We start from the raw sequence: 21,623 nt of genomic DNA on the forward strand, positions 1-21,623 counted from the left end.
CACGCCGTTAAACGTAACCTGTTCAGGTCTGGGTGTTGGAACGGTCCCTGAGATAGCAGGTCCTCTCTCTGAGGTATCCGTCAAGGATCTTCCGCTAGTAACCCTCGCAGGTTTGAGTACCAACTCCTGCGGGGCCAATCTGGTGCGGTTAGAACCGACCACACTCGCTCTCGTTTTAACGTCTTCAGAAAACCTGGGTACGAGTTGGAAAAGTGGAAAAATGTAAAACCTTCCTGTAACACCAAGGAAGTGTGAATGCGTCAACTCCATGTGCTGCTGGATCTTTTGTCCTGGACACATATCTGGGCAGCAGATTGTATTGTCGTACGCCATTAGGTCGACTTTAGGTAGACCCCATCTCTTCACCACCATGTATAAAAAATAAAATTCAGTGGATGTGGGCACCACTGTCATGCATGTCCTGGTGATTGAGATAATCTGCTTCCTAGTTCTCCACACCTTGAATGAACACTGCAGAGAGGATGATGGTTTCGCTTTTTCTGTCCACAACAAGATCTGTGTGGCTTCTTTTAACGCCACCCTGCACCGTGTGCCACCTTGACGGTTTATGCATGTCGTCGTTGTGACCTTGACCGACGGCATCCTTATGTGTTGGCCCATGACTTGGTCTTCGGCTAAGAAAAGTGCATTTTAAACTGCTCTTAGTTCGAGAATGTTTACGGGTAAGTCTGCTCTCCAGTAGCAATCTCTAAGACGGCACCCCAACCTCTGAGACTGGCGTCTGTTGTCAGGATCCTCCAATCCCAAATGCCGAATCTCTTGCCTTGGAAGTCGTATTCTTTGATGTGGAAGCCAGTGCAACCCTGCTCCCTGAGCAATGAGGTTCATCTGTAATGGTCGGGAATGAAGTCTGTCGTACAGGAGAGCTTAGACAGACGTCACCATCATCCCGAGAAGTTGCACCCAGAGGTGTAGAGAAACCGTTTGTGACCTCAGTACCGGAGCCACTAATCTCTATAGGTCCTGGATCTTATTCTCTGGTAGGAATACGCTTAATTGTACCGTGTCCAAGATGAGACCGAGGAATTGAATCCGTTGAGTTGGCATGAGGTAGGATTTCTGGAAATCCACAATTCATCCATGTTGAATGAGAAATTGATGAGATGTCTGAACATCCTTGATCAACTGTTCCCGAGAGGATGCCTTGATTAGTACATCGTCTAGATAAGGACTAAACGTAACCCTCAATAGTCCCGATTCTGCAACCATGATTGCCATGATCTTCGCACAGAGTCTTGGGGCCGATGATAGACTGAACGGCAAGGCCCTGAATTGGTAGGGATCCGTCACCCGTGCGACCCTTATGTAAGCCTGGTGAAGGGCCCGGATTGGGATATGCAGCCTTTATGTCCATGGATACCATGAACTCGTCTTGTTCTAAGCCTGCAATGACCGACTGGAGTGGTTCTATCTGGAATCTGTAGACCCTTAGAAACTGGTCTAAAACTTTTAAATAGAGTATCGGCATGACCGTCCCATCTGGCTTTGGCATGACAAAAAATTGGAATAGAGACCCGTACCTCTCAGAGGCGGGAAACGGAATAATGACCTCTGACCGCAGCAATGTTTGATGCAGGCAGTCGTGCTTTTGCTTACTGAGGGCACAGAGGCAATCCTCGTAAAAAAAAAAAAAACTGACTGAGGCCTCTGTGGGAAAACACGGGTTGTACCCCTGGGAGATTAGGTAATTTATCCAAAGTTCTGGTGCGGTGTTGGCCCAGATGTTCCGAAACCGTCCAGATGTGCACCATCAAGGGGGATCTCAGGTGAGCCGGGAGACCGTCCTGCCCTGGTCTCGTCAGCAGGTTTATCTTTTTGGCTGCTGCCTGTGAGCGGCCTCTATCTCTGCCCCCACGTACTTGTGTACCGAAGCCTCTTCCTCTGGCTCGCAAGGACGGCGATCTAAATGAATTAAACGCTGTTCCCGAATAACCTCTCCTAACTTGTGGAGTGGCTCTTGTATAAGGAGTAGGCAGAAAAGAGGACTTCCCTGCTGTAGCTTGCAAAATCCACTTGTCCAACTCTGGACCTAAAAGTATCTCACCCCCAAAGGGGATGGATTCTACTGCCCTCTTGGTGTCAGTCTTCTCACCATTCTCCGTCCGTCTAGCCGATATGGCTGATGCAGAGACGCGCGATGCTAGCCTGCGAATATCTTTAGAGGCTTGACGCAAGTATGAAGCGGATTCTTGAATGTGTTCCGCAAGTTGGGTAATTTCTGCCAAGCAATTTTTTTCTTCAATAGCCTGTACAATACGTCCAGACCATGTCCCCCTGGCCTTGGTAACCCAAGCGTAGACGACAGTAGGTCTCGGTTTCTGCTACAAAAATTTACTTTAAAGCTGTGTCAACCTCGTGAAGTCGTTACATTAGGTAACGGTAAGATTGTCGTCTTTGACAACCTTCCTAGGGAAACGTCCACTACCGGTGGAGTCTCCCACTTATCCATTACACCACTAGGTGGGGGATAAGTTACTTGAAACACTGTTCAAAAATTGAAAACGTTTGTCAGGCTGTCTCCATTTAGCCTCCTCCATTTGAGATTGGAGGGATTTAAAAATAGGAAACGCTGCTGAACGCGGTTTGTGGGATTCGAACCATTTGAATTCTTCTGGCTCCTTTTACTTCTGCTACCTTAAAGTTTAGGATCGCCTTCACCGCTTCGCTTAAAGAATCAATACCTGAAATTGCCGTGTCCTCTTCTGGAAAATCGGCAGCTAGGTTAGATTCAATGAACTCATCTCCTCTGTATCAATGAGAAGACCCTTTTCTCCTCTGCTTCTGGTACAAGAGGATTAGGCCTTTTAACTGCCCTGCATACATTTGTTACGGCTTGTGCGGGCGGCGTTAACCTGATGAGAACGTGTTCCATCGTCTTTGAGAATCCTGCAGCCTTTGATTGTTGCGTGCGGGAGTCCGCCATCTCATTGGAGATTTTATCTGCAAGGTTATTTTTCCATGACCTAGCCGGAGCACTGCTCCCAGGTGGAATGTCCTTGTCTAAGCAGGAATCGCACACCTCGGAGCTGCCATCCGCATGCTCATTCCGTTACATGCAAACATAAAAGGTCTTGGATGTCTTGGTTGGTGTTTTAGACATGTTGACCAAACCCCTTACCAGACCGCGTCGCAGCGCTTTCACCCTTTAAACTAGGAAGAGAAAGACTGTAATATATGACGGAAGCAAAAGGTATTGAGTTGCCTGGCTGGAAATATCTCTATATTGTAGAAAAGAAAATATAAATAAAAAAGAAATAAAAATATTTAATTTCTTTTGTCTTTACACCAGCCGACTTGCAACCGCCTCACACCCAACTGTACGTCAGCTACGGTGTTAGAGTTGGCTTCACTTGCTTCTACGTATTTTCTGTAGGCTCTTTGTAATAGAGTTCCTTTGAAAAGACCTCATAATCCCATTATATTCTTCAGGAGATTCTCATATAACATTTCACCAGCAGGGTGTGCTGTGTTACTATTAATCTATAATAGGGGGAGGTGCACTCCATGCTTGCATGATTTTTAAGATGGCCGACAATTAAAAATTTTGGACACTTTATTTAGAAGGGGGATCTTCCACTGGTGAGCCCCCCTGCTTACACTCTATGGCCGTGTCTTCACGCGGCTGAGGAATTCTCCTCAGCTTCGTGCTCACTGTAGCGTCTCCTCCCCGCCTCCGGCGGCTGAGGTTAAGTGCTCCACAGCGCGGTAATACAAATCTCCCACTGGCCGTCGCGCGCCGGGACCGCTCTCACAGCTCCCTTAGCGGCGTCTTTCTCTGCTGGCAGGGAAGACTTAAAGTGCGCTATCTACTGTGCGCTCCCCGCTGGCCTCCCCCACACGCGGCTGAAGGATCTTCTCAACCGCGCGGCACTATGTTTTAGACGGCATGCACCGGGACCGCTCTCCTCCTCCTCTCCCCGGGTCCCGTAGCGGCACCTGCTGACAGGGGATCCCGCCCCACACTGACCGCTGTCCGGCGCGCCTGCAATAAAACAACCAGTACTCACAGTTGTATGTTGAGAGAGATGCAGACCCCTTTAGAAGGAATCCTTGTCTCTCAATCCTGAACCTTGTCCTCCTTTTATTAGGGGGACGCAGCTTTCACTTCTGGTAAAGCCTGCACCCCCTTTCATTTAGGAGGGATAGGGCATTTACCATCTTGTCTTTTAAGACCTGCACCCTCCCTTTAGTTAGGAGGGATTGGGCCAGTCATAAAGGATTAAAAATAAATAAATACATAAACAAAACTTCATGGAGCAGGAGCTCTCTTCAGTGCCTGTTACCTCCTCAGCACAATTTTCTAAACTGAGGGAGGAGGGATGTGAAGGGGGAGAAACCAGCTGTGCAGGCAATGCTAATTTTAGATTGTACCACACCTCCGGTTGCAAGCTTCACACCCCTATTGTATAGGACTCCAGTGTCCCCTAGTGGATGAAAGAGAAATTTCTTTTTCTTTTTACCCTGTGCTTGCTTGGCGACACCAGGAAAGGAAGAAATCTCTGGCTCATAACATTCTTCAAAACATATAAGTCGAGCAGTCAGATGCTTCTTCCGTCTCCTACCAGAGTGCCCCGGCATATAAGAAACCTTATCAGTTTCGGAATCTGAGAGCAGACCATAGATTGGTTGCATTCCCCTAGGTACCGAAACTTTAGAAGATGACAGAAAAGCACATCCTGTAGTCAAAGCAATGGGCTGAGACTCTTTCTGAACCCCACCCGGGGCAGTGACTTTCTGAACCCCACCCGGGGCAGTGACTTTCTGAACCCCACCCGGGGCAGTGGCCTTCGGGAACCCCGCTGGGGCAGTGGCCTTCGGGAACCCCGCTGGGGCAGTGGCCTTCGGGAACCCCGCTGGGGCAGTGGCCTTCGGGAACCCCGCTGGGGCAGTGGCCTTCGGGAACCCCGCTGGGGCAGTGGCCTTCGGGAACCCCGCTGCGGTCAGCACCTCGGATTCTTTTACTGGGACTGGGCCGTCGGTTCCAGTAAAAACTTCTCTCGGGACTATGACTTCCGGGACTTTTGCTGAAGCTATAACCTTCAGAACCTCCACTAACGCTATGCCTCTTAAGTGCTTTCCTGGGGAAGCGACCTCTAGACCCTTCTTAGGGGCTGCGTCTCTCGAGACCCCACTTGGGGATATTACTTCAAAGATCCCTTCTGGAGTTTTGCTTCTCGAGTTCCCTTCTGGAACTATATGGTTTTAGATACCCTTTCTGGGGTTGCTCTTTTCAAGTCCTTACCTGGGGTAACAGCTTCTGAGACCCCTTCTGGTATTGACACCTGAGCTATAATATTCGATGTCCCTCTATAACCTAGAGCACCGGGTACTCTGGGCACCGGGCACGGCTCCAGGACTCTGGGCACCGGGCACGGCTCCAGGACTCTGGGCACCGGGCACGGCTCCAGGACTCTGGGCACCGGGCACGGCTCCAGGACTCTGGGCACCGGGCACGGCTCCAGGACTCTGGGCACCGGGCACGGCTCCAGGACTCTGGGCACCGGGCACGGCTCCAGGACTCTGGGCACGGCTCCAGGACTCTGGGCACCGGGCACGGCTCCAGGACTCTGGGCACGGCTCCAGGACTCTGGGCACCGGGCACGGCTCCAGGACTCTGGGCACCGGGCACGGCTCCAGGACTCTGGGCATTGGGCACGGCTCCAGGACTCTGGGCATCGGGCCCGGCTCCAGGGGTTTGCAACTCTGCTTCCACAGGAAAATCAAGAGAGGAGAGAAACATTCTCCTTTGGTTCCTGAATCTATAATGGGGCTCCCTAGCCCAAAAACCCCAATTATAGGACAGAGAGCTTTTTAGTGTGGGTTGTGTGACAAGCACCTCTGCCACAGTTGACAGGAGTAGGTCATGTATCCTGACTCAACTTGGCCAGAGGGCATGACTTGTCGCCACACTTTGGCTTGCTCAACTCACAGGTCTGCAAATAGTGGCCTAAACCCCCACAATATAGGCATAAATCTAAGATTCTGCGATGCAGACGCTCCTATTCTGAGAGAGAACTTTTAAACCTTTTCTCTTTAACTAAACCTGATGATTCACTTGTCACCATACTGTGAGCAAGAGTCTCTTTATAGGATGAACTCTCAACAACTTCTGGCAAAGTAAGCAAAATTTTGGTCAGATGGTTTTGCAGTTGCCTTAAGGATTGCTGCAAAACTTCCAGCCGCTCAGGTTTCAGAGCACTGAAAGCAGAGTTCAGGGCTGAGAGAGATGCTTGCAGGGCTTGCATAGTAGGCATAGGAGGATTTCAAAAAAGACAAGACTAGACACGATTGTTGTTAGACACGATTGTTGTTAGACACGACAAGACTAGACTTTTAAACTAGACAAGACTGGATTTTTAAACAGCGGACTGGATTCTGCACACTGAGTTTTAGACAGGGCTGGATTCTAGACTAGCCTGGGCCGTGGAAAACTTTTAAACCTTTTCTCTTTAATTAAACCTGAGGATTCACTTGTCACCATACTGTGAGCAAGAGTCTCTTTATAGGATGAACTCTCAACAACTTCTGGCAAAATAAGCAAACATTTGGTCAGAAGGTTTGCAGTTGCCTTAAGGATTGCTGCAAAACTTCCAGCCACTCAGGTTTTAAAGCACTGAAAGCAGAGTTCAGGGCTGAGAGATGCTTGCAGGGCTTGCATAGGAGGATTTCAAACTAGACAAGACAAGATTGTAAGACAAGATTGTAAGACAAGATTAGACTGGACTTTTAAACAAGACAAGACTGGGCTGGATTTTTAAACACCGGACTGGATTCTGCACACTGAGTTTTAGACAGGACTGGATTCTAAACACCGGACTGGATTCTGCACAGAGTTTTAGACAGGACTGGATTCTGCACACTGAGTTTTAGACAGGACTGGATTTTTGACAAGACTGGATTCTAGACTAGACACTGGACTGGGCCAAAAAAAGTTGTTTTTTTTCTTTTTTGTGGTATGGCTGGTGATAATGTTAGGTTCCTGGTGCTCAGAACAAGGGAGATGTTGCATAGTGAGTCCTGAGCACCAGAACGTGACGTTGAAATAAGGTGTGGTGTGGAAATAGCCACTAGCACCCTACCTCCGTTGTTTTACCCTTGTGGTCAGTTCACGCCTGAGTAACTATGGGTTCTTGGGCCCATGGCAGCCGCATTTGAAGGGCGAATTATGTCTGCCCAACTCCGATGCCCCCAGGTCTTGGTGTGAGACAAGGCGTGAATAGAGACAGGATAATAAAAAGCGGACCTCTAACTAAAACAGAAAGCTAGGGGCTACTAACTACCCTAAAACTAAATATATGTGCGGCACGCCGCCAAAGGAAAAGAACAACAAAGGAAATGTTGTCCACACGACGACACAATACTTTTGCATACCGGCGGTGACAGCATAAGCAGAACCCTCTGCAAAACACCAGTAACTAAATATAACTAAAGAATACTGCGGCCTAGGCCGACGGATGCAGCAAAGCCGCTACTCACGGAACCGGTACAAATACTGGCAAACGGACAGGAACCCCCAATGTAGCCGACACAGACTCTCAGAACTGGAGAACAGGCAGAGTCCCAAACGACAGACTGGTGGACAACAAGAAGCCAGATATTCGACCAGGCACAGACAAAGCCACAGGACTTCTGGACAGGAATGCTTCATGGCAGGACACGGAATCAGACACAGGAACTGACACTCAGGAACTGACACTGGAAGCAGCTAGACAGACACTGCTAGACAGGAGCTCAGGAACTGGCAGGAACTAGCTCAGAACTCTGGAACCCTGGAAATATCACCAGCGTCTGTGAATTGCACTGAGCCAAAATATAACAGAGAGTCTTAATTAATTATGTCGTGCAGCTGCCCTGCTGCACAACTGAGAGGTGCAATCAACAGACAGGTGAGGCTGAACACATGGGAACGAGCTGCAATTACACAGACTCGCCACTGGCAGCAAACAAGAATCTTCTTAAACCAGAGCAACGGGAAATCCTGGCCTGCAAGACAACTATAAACATAAAATACGGAAAACAGGAATGAACCACTACCTGTGGTTCATAACACCTTCAGAGAATAGCACAAACAGGCTCTAACCAGAGCAGAAGGAGAAGTGGGAGGCCCTGGTTGACAGCTGAGCAAGAAGACAAGTACATTAGAGTCTCTAGTTTGAGAAATAGATGCCTCACAGGTCCTCAACTGGCAGCTTCATTAAATGGTACCCGCAAAACGCCAGTGTCAACGTCTACAGTGAAGAGGCGACTCCGGGATGCTGGCCTTCTAGGCAGAGTGGCAAAGAAAACGCCAATAAAAGGAAAAGATTCATATGGGCCAAATAACACAGACATTGGACAGAGGATGATTGGAGAAAAGTGTTATGAACAGATGAATCGAAGTTTGAGGTGTTTGGATCACACAGAAGAACATTTGTGAGACTCGGAACAAGTGAAAAGATGCTGGAAGAGTGCCTGACGTCATCTGTCAAGCATGGTGGAGGTAATGTGATGGTCTGGAGCTGCTTTGGTGCTGGTAAAGTGGGAGATTTGTACAAGGTAAAAGGGATTTCCTCCTACAACAGGACAATGACCCAAAGCACACCTCCAAATTATACAAGACCTATTTATGGAAGAAGCCGGCAACTGGTATTCTGTCTGTAACGGAGTGGCCAGTGCAGTCACCAGATCTCAACCCCACTGAGCTGTTGTGGGAGCAGCTTGACCGTATGATATGCAAGAAGTGCCCATCAAGCCAATCCAACTTGTGGGAGGAGCTTCAGGAAGTGTGGGGTGAAATTTCTTCAGATACCTCAACAAATGAACAGCTAGAATGCCAAAGGTCTGCAATGCTGTAATTGCTGCAGAGGGAGCATTCTTTGATGAACGCAAAGTCTGAAGGAGAAAATTATTATTTCAAATAAAAATCATTATTTCTAACCTTGGCAATGTCCTGACTATATGTTCTATTCATTGTGCAACTCATCTGATAAATAACTGAGTTTTCATGGAAAACACGAAATTGTCTTGGTGGCCCCAAACTTTTGAACGGTGGTGTATACTGGCGCTAGGTGACATCTTTAAAATGTATGGACCTCTCCGGCGACCGCGGCAGTGAGGGAAACCCCCCCCCCCCCCCCCCGGTGTGCCGGGGAAGAGCGGAACCACTGCAGCCAGGAGATCAGATCCTGCGGCAGCGCTGTGTGTGCCGTTGTGAGCGGAGCACTACGGAGGTGGCAAGCCACGGCAGCCGGTACGAGCGCCCCAAGCTGCAGGAGCGTGCGCCACTCACGGGGGATCGTAGGGCGCTGGGGTCTGGGAGCTATGCTCCCGGCACCTCAGCACTCCAGGGAGTGATCGCGATGATCCCAAAAAAAAGTGGGTCCCAGGGACCCCTCACTTTTCAAAATTGGGGTCCTACCTGTGCTTTTCTGGGTTCCATCGGAATTAAGGTTCTTATTAATGATTTAAATATAAAAACTCAGCCTTGATTTGGACACTATAAAAGTGCTGCAAGGGGGTGGGAGGGGGGAGGGAGGGGGGTGGGTGACAGTGCTGCAAGGGGGAGGGGGGAGGGAGGGGGGTGACAACGCTGCTGGGCTGTGTAGCTATACCGGACACTCTGCACCAGAGATGGAACTAGACAATTTGGCAGAAAGTGAATTGGTGCTCCCCCTCCCATATTGTAAAGCAAAGTCAGTGTGCGCCCATCAAAAATGTAGGGGCATCGCTTTGTGGAGAAGGGGCGTGGCCACATCATAGTACCAATTCACATTGCACCACTGCGTTCCAACGGCGGGGGAACCAGACAGGCAGGGTGGTGGATACGATCATCGGGGGGAGGGGGGGGGGGGCGGTGGTGGAGATCACAGGTGCGGCAGGTAAGCACCAGTAGGTGTGCTTAAATAGAGCACACAAGTGAGCTTGGTTTTGGCACTTTATACAGGCATTTTTTGCACAAGGCACTATGGCACTTTTGATGACTGTTCCCCTGATGATGGATTAAGTCCGAAAACGGCTGTTCGGGAGGTCTATTGTGTTTCCCTGTGCTTGCTAACGATGAGTATATGCTGAGCCATGTATCTTTATTCACACATATGGAGTAAATACTGCATTTTGACTAGACTACAGTGTGCTGGTCCTGTATATACTAGTGACTTTGTTGCGGGATGGACATGTGATGCTATATATATATATATATATATATAGTTAGTATGGTGAGGCACTGCAGTGCCTGGGTATGTGGAGCCTGTGTAGGACACAGGCTCAGTGTATATTTAAGCAACAATGTGTATAGTGTATTTGAATTGTATTTAAAGTGAAATGCACTTGGTTGTGTGTTCCAGGAGGGGGGAATCCATAACTGTGTAGGCCAGGCATGTCCAAACTGCTGCCCTCCAGCTGTTGAGAAACTACACATCCCAGCATGCCCTGACACAGCTTTAGAATTCTCTGACAGCAAAACTGTGTCAGGGCTGTTGGATTCCCCCAGTACTTTCCCCCCAAAATGGAATGCCTTCCTCTCTAGCCTCCCACATGGAAGTATCATGGGGAGAAAGAGGAGCAGTTCAGCTTTAAAACAAGCTGAGTGGTTTTCTGGAGCTCCATAGGGATCACCGTCGGTGGGCAGGAAACCCTGACCGGGGTTCTATGCTGCCCATCTCTGGAGCCCAATTTTAGGCTGGAGATGGTGAGCTGGGTACCCGGGCAGATTCCTGGAAGTAGTTTAGATGGGAAAACTTCCCCCAGCCTAGACTGAGCGTCACCAGGGCGGATACTAACCCTCCAGGATGGGACGGTCAAAGGAGAGTGACTACTCCCCACCGTCCATAGAGGACAATGATAGCTGTGCATGTGGCCAAGGCATGCACATCACATGGATAAACAATGGTTGAGAATAGCATGGTGGACTTACCCCCTGTGGTATGTATATTAGAGTAAGATAAAAAGAGGAGGCCTATGAGCATCCAGAGGTATTATACCATTTTCACTCTGCTGTAAACATGTTGCTGTATTCCTGTTGCCCCTAGCAATAGGGTAGTGTCTTTTTTAAGATGGGGTGAATAAACATCTGCCTCAAGACGACCGCTTCATCTTGTGATCGGCAGAGCTATGCCAAACATAGTTCTGTTTTCTGGCTGTCCAGGGTGCACTCAGCGTCTCCAAGCTCCGCCTCCCGCCAGCTACCGTGCAGAGTCCTAGTCCAGCCACTAGTGATTCGTCAACACCACACAGGTGTGGTTAGCGTGTCGATGCATACAGAGCAGTACCATGGTTCCAGACTCCATGGCAACAAGGAGTCTAGTGGTAACAGTGTAGTACCCGCCCACTGCGCAGTGGGTGGTGTCAGTAGCAGGCGGATACTGACAGTAAGTGGGAATCCCCTAATTGGCCAGATCCCCTGTGACCTAAACATCCATTCTATGACTGGGGCGGGACGCGAGGCAGGGCGAGGGCTTTTGTGCAGAACCGTCCGGTCCCAGAAATTGCTGGCATAACGGTGGGATAATCCTAGGTGGCTTTTCGGTCACCTGATTGGAGAAGCCAAGTTAATATAGGAGTAACTGCAGCGCAGGAGAAAGCACAAGATGGTGGATTTCAGCGGAATGTCTAAGGACGATCTGTAGATCGTGTATCAGGAGAAGGGTGTGGATATCCCTTTCAACGCATCCAGAAGCATCATGAGGGCGGCACTTGTGAGCTTGGAGATGTCCCTCTGGGCGGAGGTAGAGTGCTAAGGGCATTGGCATTGAAGATGGTGGCCTACCAGTGGACATTCGTACAGAACCGGTGAGCCCCACAAGCCCCACCCTCTCTCCTAGCAGCAGCTATGTTTCATACCTAGCAGGGTCAGAGGTCCAACGTCTCCGGGGTAGGGGGTTCGACACGGATATCTTAGCAGATCAGCTAGTGGAATTTGGAGAAAGAGCAAGAGTGCTTGATCATCACCTCACTTTCCAATACACTGCCGGGCTCCGGTGACTGTGCGCAGCCCGTTCTGTCCCCAGCAGTAGCAGAAGAGCAAGTGCTCCCACCTGAGGCAAAAGCGCCTCCAAGTCGTCTCCGGAGCGTGCAGGAAAGACTGGGCACATGTAGCCCCAGAATACAGCCCGTGGCTTCAGCTGCGTCACTAGGCTGCAGCAGTGAACGGTGCCCAGACTGAGCCGAGTGAGCGGCTTTAGGGCAGGAGGAGTGGGGGACTTGATAGATTGGGTCTTGGTCCCAGCGGCGGCTGAGAGCTATTAGGTAGGGTAGATAAGAAACCACTTAGTGAGGAGAGCTCCAGAAAGCACGTCTGGATAGTCCACGCCCCTCTTATTTATTATTTTATATAATAACAGGGGTGACAGGTGTGGTACATCCCTGCAAAGGCAGATCCAATCTCTTTCTCATCAGACTCTGCTGTCTTCCCTGCACTCTCACTCCGATGTTCACTGCTGCCAGTAGCACACGTATGAGAAGCAGAAGTATGGCGGCAGCTGTATAGATTCTGATATGTTATTATCTATATCATACCGTACACACATCTTCCTTATTATTGAGAGTAGAGGTACAGTAAGACAGTGATGATGGGGGTGTAACAATGGATTATAACCTAGCAGATGATGATTGCAGTGTATTATATGGTGTATTGCATGTAAAATACCTTGTTCCACACCTACTCTGCTGTAGCAATATACCATATATAAGGGTGAGTAACATATGTACAGGTTTACCAGCGTATGAGCACACACATAAAGGAATGCTACCTTACCAATGCTTCCAGGAGTAATGTTAGGAGACATTATTATAAAGCCTTCATTAAATGTTGTGTTTTAATACACACATTTACAATTAAGTGTCCCAGAGAGTCGTCTTCTCCTATTGTTTACAAGATTAATATTGTTACAGAAAATGTCACATTCCCATAATGTATTTTATTTCCAGCAGATGGACACACAAGCAGGAATATCTCAGAAGGACATCTAATGTTATCCCCGGATTGTGACATAAAAGATGACAGTAGACAGGTTTCTCCAGGAGATAATCCAATTACCCCAATTATATATCCAGCTCTATCAGCTGATCCCTCTGATCCTGGGAAATGTTCTCCTGATCACTCTGATATTGGTGCATCTGTTACAGCTCTGACCGTAAATACAGAGTTTCCCTGTTCTATAGATACCACATGTTTTACACAGAACACAAAGCTTATTACCCATCTGGCAGCTAAGGCAGGTGAGAAGCCACTGATATGTTCTGACTGTGGGAAATGTTTTACCTGCAAATCACAACTTGTTTCACATCAGTGCAGACACAAAGGTCAGAAGCCATTTCCATGTTCTGAGTGTGGGAAATGTTTTACAGAGAAATCACATCTTGTTACACATCAGAGACGTCACACAGGTGAGAACCTATTACCATGTTCTGAGTGTGGGAAATGTTTTACACTGAAATCACATCTTGTTACACATCAGTGAAATCACACTGGTGAAAAGCCATTTCCATGTTCTGAGTGCGGGAAATGTTTCACCCGGAAATCACAACTTGTTAAACATCAGCGAAGTCACACAGGTGAGACTCCATTTCCATGTTCTGAGTGTGGGAAATGTTTTACATACAAATCACTTCTTGTAATACATAAGAGAATACATACAGGTGAGAAACCATATTCCTGTTCTGAGTGTGGGAAATGTTTTACATACAAATCAACTCTTGATGCACATAAGAGAAGTCACACAGGTACATCACCATTTCCATGTTCTGAGTGTGGGAAATATTTTGCACAGAAATCACAACTTGCTAGACATCAAAGAATTCACACAGGTGAGAGGCCATTTCCATGTTCTGACTGTGGAAAATGTTTTGCACAGAAATCACATCTTTTTGCACATCAGCAAAGTCACACAGCTGAGAAGCCATTTCCATGTCATGAGTGTGGGAAATGTTTTACACACAAATCAGATCTGGTTAGTCATAACAAAAGTCACACAGGTGAGAAGGCATTTTCTTGCTCTGAGTGTGGGAAATGTTTTGCCCGGAAATCAGAACTTGTTAGACATCAGCGAAGTCACACAGGTGAGAGGCCATTTCCATGTCCTGAGTGTGGGAAATGTTTTGCACACAAATCAGGTCTTGTTAGTCATAACAGAAGTCACACGGGTGAGAATCCAATTTCTTGCACTGAGTGTGGGAAATGTTTTACACGGAAATCACAACTTGTTAAACATCAGAGAAGTCACACAGGTGAGAAGCCATTTCCATGTTCTGAGTGTGAGAAATGTTTTGCACACAAATCAGATCTTGTTATACATCACAGAAGTCACACAGGTGAGAAGCCATTTTTTTGCTCTGAGTGTGGGAAATGTTTTACACAGAAATCACATCTTGTTAGACATCAGCAAAGTCACACAGGTGAGAATCCATTTCCATGCTCTGAGTGTGGGAAAGGTTTTACACACAAATCAGCTCTTGTTATACATCACAGAAGTCACACAGGTGAGAAGCCATTTCCATGTTCTGAGTGTGGGAAATGTTTTGCAGACAACTCAGCTCTTGTTATACATCACAGAAATCACACAGGTGAGAAGCCATTTCAATGTTCTGAATGTGGGAAATGTTTTACACAGAAATCACAACTTGTTACACACCAGAGAAGACACACAGGTGAGAAGCCATTTTAATCTTCTGGAGTATACTTATCATTGCCATGTGTTGTTCTTCAAGGTTCTTATCATCTCTCCTATACTTTTTGCAATATACATGTTACCACAGTGTGAAATAATCAGGTGTCATGCCCTCATCTACCACTGCTATGCAGATGACCTGTCTTTTGCTCTGGGTACTGAGAACCCAGTACCAATCCTAAATGTCTAGCTGAGCTCCAGGTGTGGGTGATGCCAGTTCGCTGTGACTCAGTCCTGGTGAAACAGGTCCTTATGATAGAAGCTCACCAACAAAGGGCAGGGCTACAGCTCAGCTTTGCTACCAGCCAGACTTACGCTTGGGGGTTCAGAATTACAAAATGCTGGTCATGTGCAGAATATTAGTGTCCTGGATGGTGGAGTGACACCATTAGACATCCGGTATCAGCCAGAATCAGATCCTCATATGTGGACCATAGCCAGACTCCAGCACTTAATCCTCTCAGAAGATCTACCTGATGTCGTACATGCACTTGTATCATCTCATATAGACTACTGCAATGTCATCTACCTGGGTCTCCCAGCAGAAGAATTGCACCAGTTGTAGCATGTACAGAATGCAGCAGCCAGGCTGTTACCTAACTAGCCCGTTCCTGCCACATAACACCCATTCTGTGGTCCCTGCACCGGCTGCTTGTAAGATGGTGACTGGGCCTAATTCAGGTTGGATCGCAGTGTGTGATCCAAATTGAATTATTCTGATAAAGTTGCGGGCACATCCACTGCACCCATCCTGTGCATGCGCCCGCATTTTCTGCGGAGGGGCCACAGAAAATGTGATTGCCTGTCAGGCAGAGGCGGTCACGAGGGTTGGTGGGCAATGCTCCATTTCCAGGGAGGTGCGAATCGGTGCGGGGGCAGTGTAGCGCGAACAGAGGGCAAAGGCGGACAAACGGACATCATCATGGTGGCTTTGTGACATCACATGCAGCCGCTGTATTCGAGAAGAATGCGTCTGGCCTCCTGCGGGCGCAACAGCTGCAGCAGGAGGCTTCACTAACTTCTACGATGAAGCAGAAATTGTGAGGCAATCGCATTTTCTGCTTCATCAGGGGGGAGGCGGCGGTCAGCATGCTGGGTGGCCTTGCCCTGTGATGGGCGGCCCCTAGCGCGCTAGGTAAAGGATTGCTAATTCTGCTAATTAGTAGCATCTGCAATCCTTACTGAATTAGACCCGCTATTAAATAATCTTACTGACTCTCCCAGCCTTGCATGACCACGGTACCAGAAGCAGCTTCTGCCTCCTTACTGCCCAAGCTTCTTCCATCTGTTGATGAAGGACTTAGCAGTACCATAGATTCCCAAGCAGTGCTTAGATGTCGGGGAGACAGGGTGGGTGGCAGTAGTGCAGTAGCGGGGGCTGCTGGAGGCAGTGTCTATGTGAGTAAACGTCCCCAAGCAGCGCTGAGGTGTCAGAGCAGGGAGACAGGGTGGGTGGTAGTGGAGTCATGGGGTGGATGGCAGTAGTGGGGGGAGACAAGGGGTGAATGGCAGTAGTGGGGGTAGACACGGGGTGGATGGCAGTAGTGGGGGGAGACACGGGGTGGATGGCAGTAGGGGGGAGATAGGATGGGTGGCAGTAGGTAGGGAGACAAGGTGGGTAGCAGTAGTGGGGGTAGACGGTGGGTGGCGGTGGTGGAGGGGGACAGGGTGGATGGCAGTAGTGGGGGGAGACAGGGCGGTGGCAGTAGTGGGGGGAGACAGGACAGTGGCAGTAGTGGGTGGTAGACAGGGCGGGTGGCTGCAGTGTAGTACTAGGGGCTGCTGGAGACAGTAAAGAGGTGTATGGGTCCCACACAGAACCAGTTGATAATTAGACTTAATGATGATTATGCTTCCTTATTTCTAGTTAATCCCTTATATGTGTTACTGTTATTTGCTGTGTCAGCCTCTATGTGTGTTCTGTGTAATAATCCTGAAAGTAGTGCTGCTACCGATCTCATATCATTTGTAGGAACTTGGAAAAGATGAGATATGAGGTACACTCTAGAAGCTTATAGGGGGTTAATCAGAGATGAACACAGATGTGACATCACGCAGCCCCCCCAGAAAATCGTCCCACCCTGCCCGCGTTCACCCCTCAGGGATGCGACCACAATGTGTGTGTCTGTGTGGCCGCAGTGCATGTGCATTTTGCCACCACCGGGTAAACTGCTGCGGGCCACTATTGCGGCTGGGTCTGAATGACCCCCATAGGCTGTTGTGCAGAGTAAAGTATTTTTTAAGTTTAAAATATAGACAAAAATATGTGTATTAAAGATATGAAATAAAGTTGTTTAAAAGCAAAATATTTCCAGTTTAATTTTGGCTATGTCTGATTTTGACAGCTCATTTGAATAGTTGGATGATATTACGGGGGAAGGGGGGGGTCTCTCTGTGTAATTAAATAGTTTTATCATTTGTTGGTTTTAAATAAATTTTGTCTATTCAAATGTTCTGTTGTTTTTTTTAACTTTGTGATAAACTGTTTTTAAAATAAACCGATGGACGATAAGTCAGTTGCGCAGTTTCCTCAATGTTACGCTACGTGTAGCGCCACTTAGCGTACCTTTTGAGCGGTGTGACGCTCTCGTAACACCTTCGTGAATATATATGGCTACAGCAATATAACACACTTAGACCTTAGTATAGTGTCGGAAGTGTCCCTGACGCTTCGCCAGATTAACAAAATAACTTAGTCGAGACAGATGGGTAAGTTTGGATTAAAGGTCCAACCCAATAACCATATATATTAGTCCCTAGCGGACACAAAGGGATAACAATGCTGCACTGTAGCAACACAATACAATTCAAAGATACAGTAATACGTGCAATAATATACAACAGACACGGGAAATAAATGCAAGTACAATTAGCAATACAACTATTCCAATACAATAGGATCAGTTACCTTCATACATACGCTGCGCCACCGGATTCCAGGCCTCAGTCTTACAAGATGACCTCTGAGAAAGGTGACTGAAACCTGGGCCAGGTGCGTCCTTTTATACAGTGTTCCACTAACAGTACAATGGGGAATGTAAGATCTTCCATTGGTCCAGGGGCGGGACATATTCAGTACACCGTGGGTCATTGGTCAGCTGGAACACTGAGCGACACCTAATCTTGTGATGTGATTACAGGTTACTTCTGGGCTCCCACCTAAAGACCAGTTCAAACCGACCACAGTATCATACAGTAATATACATGAATCCGGTATCGCTAATAACTTGTTGCCGTAATATGTGACAATATCCTCGCAACCACCGAATTATTACTTTTGTGACCCTGAACAATTTGATCCCACACACGGTATCCATACACGGTGTCCTTAATATTTAATGGAACAATACCTATATACATATATATATATATATACATACATACACACACACAGTTAACCAGTTGTGTAAAGGCTATGTATAACTCATTGTGTAGGGGACAGGTCAGTGCTGTGTAAACCATAAAGCCAGAATACATAATACATATGACATATCACTCTTAATTCAAGTATCAATATCTGGTCTGTATTTTATTGAATATAAAGACACAGGATTCTGGTGTGCATGAATGTGTGTTAAGTACACAATGAAGAATCTGCGTATCTTTAGCTATTGTTTCGTATCTGGCTTCTTGTTTGTTAGAGCAACACGGGACCGAGACGCAATTGTTCGTGTTAGCAATTGGGGCAAACAACGGTATTTACACATTCACTCAGTCCAAGGTCTATCTTCCATGGAAACAATGGCTGTTTGGACAGAGCAATCTGATACTGTATGTTACACACTATAGGAATTTATATTTCTGGCTGTAATACATTTGAGTGTATGTAAGAAATATTTGCTATTTTGTTACAGTATATTTATTCACAAATGCATCTTCTACCATAATGCGCACAGTAACTTGCTGTTACTGTCATTCGCGCCCCCTACCGTATTAGCCATTAGCATGCGTATTTGACGCATGCATCGTAGACGCATCCATTGGTAAATTCCATAGTGTATTCTAAATATTGAAATGTGCAATTTGACTTTGACAACTTGTAGGTGAATTAGGGTTGTTGTATTTTTAAAAAAAAACTTACCTGACCCTTACCTGGAAATGTCCATGTATGAAGGTATGGGAGATACCTGCTGCAGTCCATTCTACTTACATTTGGGAGGTCCGGTTGTTTTTGGTGCATTAGCAGCAAATAGTAAATGATACATTGTCTCCATAACGTCTCGCTGACCCTCTGATTTTTTCAAAAATATGTTACACAAAATGACATTTGCATTAACAACCATTAATTAAACAAGAAAAACACAACGCAAGTAAAAAAAAAAACCACAAAAAAAAAACTTTATATATAAAAAATAGAAGAAAATCACCAATTCTGGTCTGGACTCATTGACTCTAGCAGGAGAACAAGAGTCTTTTTAGCAAGGACTATGCCAGCAGTAACCAGTAGAGGCATCAGGCGTATCCCACAGAATATCAGTGCTGCCACCATACATTGGGGAGAGAAGATAAAGTGCAGATTTCTGAACAGTGCTTTTAGAAGGAACATAAGAAGTGTATAGATCACAATGATCAGAAGTCCGGGACAATGAGGTCAAGAAACCAACGCTGTGGTACTAATGACCTCAATACAGGTCACTTGGAGCAAGAGACTAGGGTAAGGGCAACAACAATTTTTCGAACAACTAAAAAAAACAGTTTGAATTTTTTTTTATTATACATTTAAAAAAATGAGGATGGTCCAGTACAGAGGACTGTGTACTCAGCATGTCTAAGTACGTGCCACTAGATGACGTGCTGGAATGGGAGGAGGGGGTGGGCTGTGTGGGTCCCGGTGTAAAACTGCTCATCTGTTGAGAGTTTCCTGGTACATAATACATGGGTTGGTGATGTGGGTGGGGGCACACTTGGGAGACAGCGCCTGGCAGGTGGTGTTATCTCACACGCCTCATCAAGAGATTCTTCATTTGCGCGTGATGTAGCATCAAGAACCAGACGCTTTTAGATCTTTTGATCCTCATTCATCAGTCACATCTCCGCAGCGATGTAATTGCCAAAAGTTTGCTCCAAGGGGGTAATTCTGAGTTGATCGCAGCATCAAGTTTGTTAGCAATTGGGCAAAACCATGTGCACTGCAGGGGGAACAGATATAACATGTGCAGAGAGAGTTAGATTTGGGTGGGTTATTTTGTTTCTGTGCAGGGTAAATACTGGCTGCTTTATTTTTACACTGCAGTTTAGATTTCAGTTTGAATACACCCCACCCAAATCTAACTCTCTCTGCACATGTTATATCTGTCCCCCCTGCAGTGCACATGGTTTTGCCCAACTGCTAACAAATTTGATGCTGCGATCAACTCGGAATTACCCCCCAGGTGAGATAAGATGTTCCTTCTTTGTGCTAGATTTCAATCTTAGATAAGATCAACGCTCAATGGAAACATAAAACAACAAAAACACATCATGGTGTAATACGTCCACAATAGAGATTGATGTGACTCCAAAAAATGTGTTGAATGAAGTGAATCAGGAGGTTCTAGATGGCGTACCGTAGTCACTCAGTGGAAATGGTAAATAAACATATAATGGTATCTTTATGTGGAACCCACTCTTAAATGGATATATCCTTGCTTAGATGTGAAAAATCCCAAATGATGTAGTTGTGGGTATATACATGTGCGTACCCAACTCACACTATCAGTGTATATGAAAACACATAAAGGTATCTTTTAACTGAAATCAGCTAGTGATGGTTTTTCAGTAAGGATGTGCGTACCCCACTCACAATTTAAGCTGTTACACTCACATCAAGGTTTCTTTATACCAGAGACAGGAAAAAGAAACAAATACCAGATTCCAAGTCCATAGAAAAGGGGGTTACAGTTTATAAAAAATCAGCACAAAGTAAAAAAACATTCATAGAAAAGTAAAAAAACATAGGGGACACGTACTCGGCTAGGTGGTTGGTGAGTGGGCAATCCGGAACGCCCGACACACCCTTTTTCCATCTTTTACACCTGTGGTAATTTTTTGTGCCGAGTACATGTCCTCTATGTTTTTTAACTTTTCTATGGAGAATTTTTTTTCAGTTTTGTTTTAAACTTTGTTATTTTAGGTATACTATCTGGGCAACAGTATACCTGCACCGTGGGAGTTAGGGGGGAGGGTTACCGGCCTCTGTAAGGTGTCAGAGCCACTACCCCTCTGCACGACCACCGCCCTGAGAGGTTGTTGTTCCTTGGAGCACTGCGCCTTGGCGGTCACAACCGCAGCACACTGCACACCCCTAACACTGCCTGAAGGTGAGAAGAGTGGTGAGTAAAAAACCAGGGCCCCCGGTTCTTGGTGCGGTGCAACACGGTGGCAAGTGGGACCCTCCATGGGGGTACCCGCTTCAGCCCCCCTGTGCAGAACTGACAGAGATTGTACAAACTAGCTAATCTGTGAGGTTTGTACACCGTGGGAGACTTGGCTAGTATAAACATTGTCAGTGGCTCATGCGCCATTATAGGGGGCGGAGCTTGTTCAGAGTGGTACCAGCGGCATTTTAGCGCCTTCCTCTGCATAAGCAGCAGCTTCAAGGACACGCAGCTCCTCCAGAGATCCGGGAGACACTGGAAACTGGTACAGGGGTGTCGATGTGAGTATATATGGAATTAGTGCAATAGGGTGCGCTTCAAAGATAAATCTAAGACGTGGCAAATAGATTGCTTAAGTGTGAGAATAAAAGAACATACTTCCCTTAATACTTCACATATGCAAATGAGGTCCTTAGAGGAATTCCATATGGAAAAGAGCAGATAAAAAAGCATATAGTGTAGTATATTTGTGTAGGGAAGATTTATTACACTGACATTTAAATTACAAAATAAAAACTGGTAACATATACATAAAAACTAATAATCCTTTTCTAAAAATAATGATCCTCCAAATGGAGGGTGATATGGGTGGAGGATTACCAGA

General features: G+C 46.8%; 1 pseudogene; it reads left to right on the forward strand.

Moving 5' to 3' along the window:
• Positions 1-21,623, forward strand: part of LOC134983359 (oocyte zinc finger protein XlCOF7.1-like) — a 162,002-nt pseudogene that overhangs the window by 26,254 nt on the left and 114,125 nt on the right.

This window comes from Pseudophryne corroboree (assembly GCF_028390025.1).
Source record: "Pseudophryne corroboree isolate aPseCor3 chromosome 3 unlocalized genomic scaffold, aPseCor3.hap2 SUPER_3_unloc_13, whole genome shotgun sequence".
NCBI classification, from domain to species: domain Eukaryota; kingdom Metazoa; phylum Chordata; class Amphibia; order Anura; family Myobatrachidae; genus Pseudophryne; species Pseudophryne corroboree.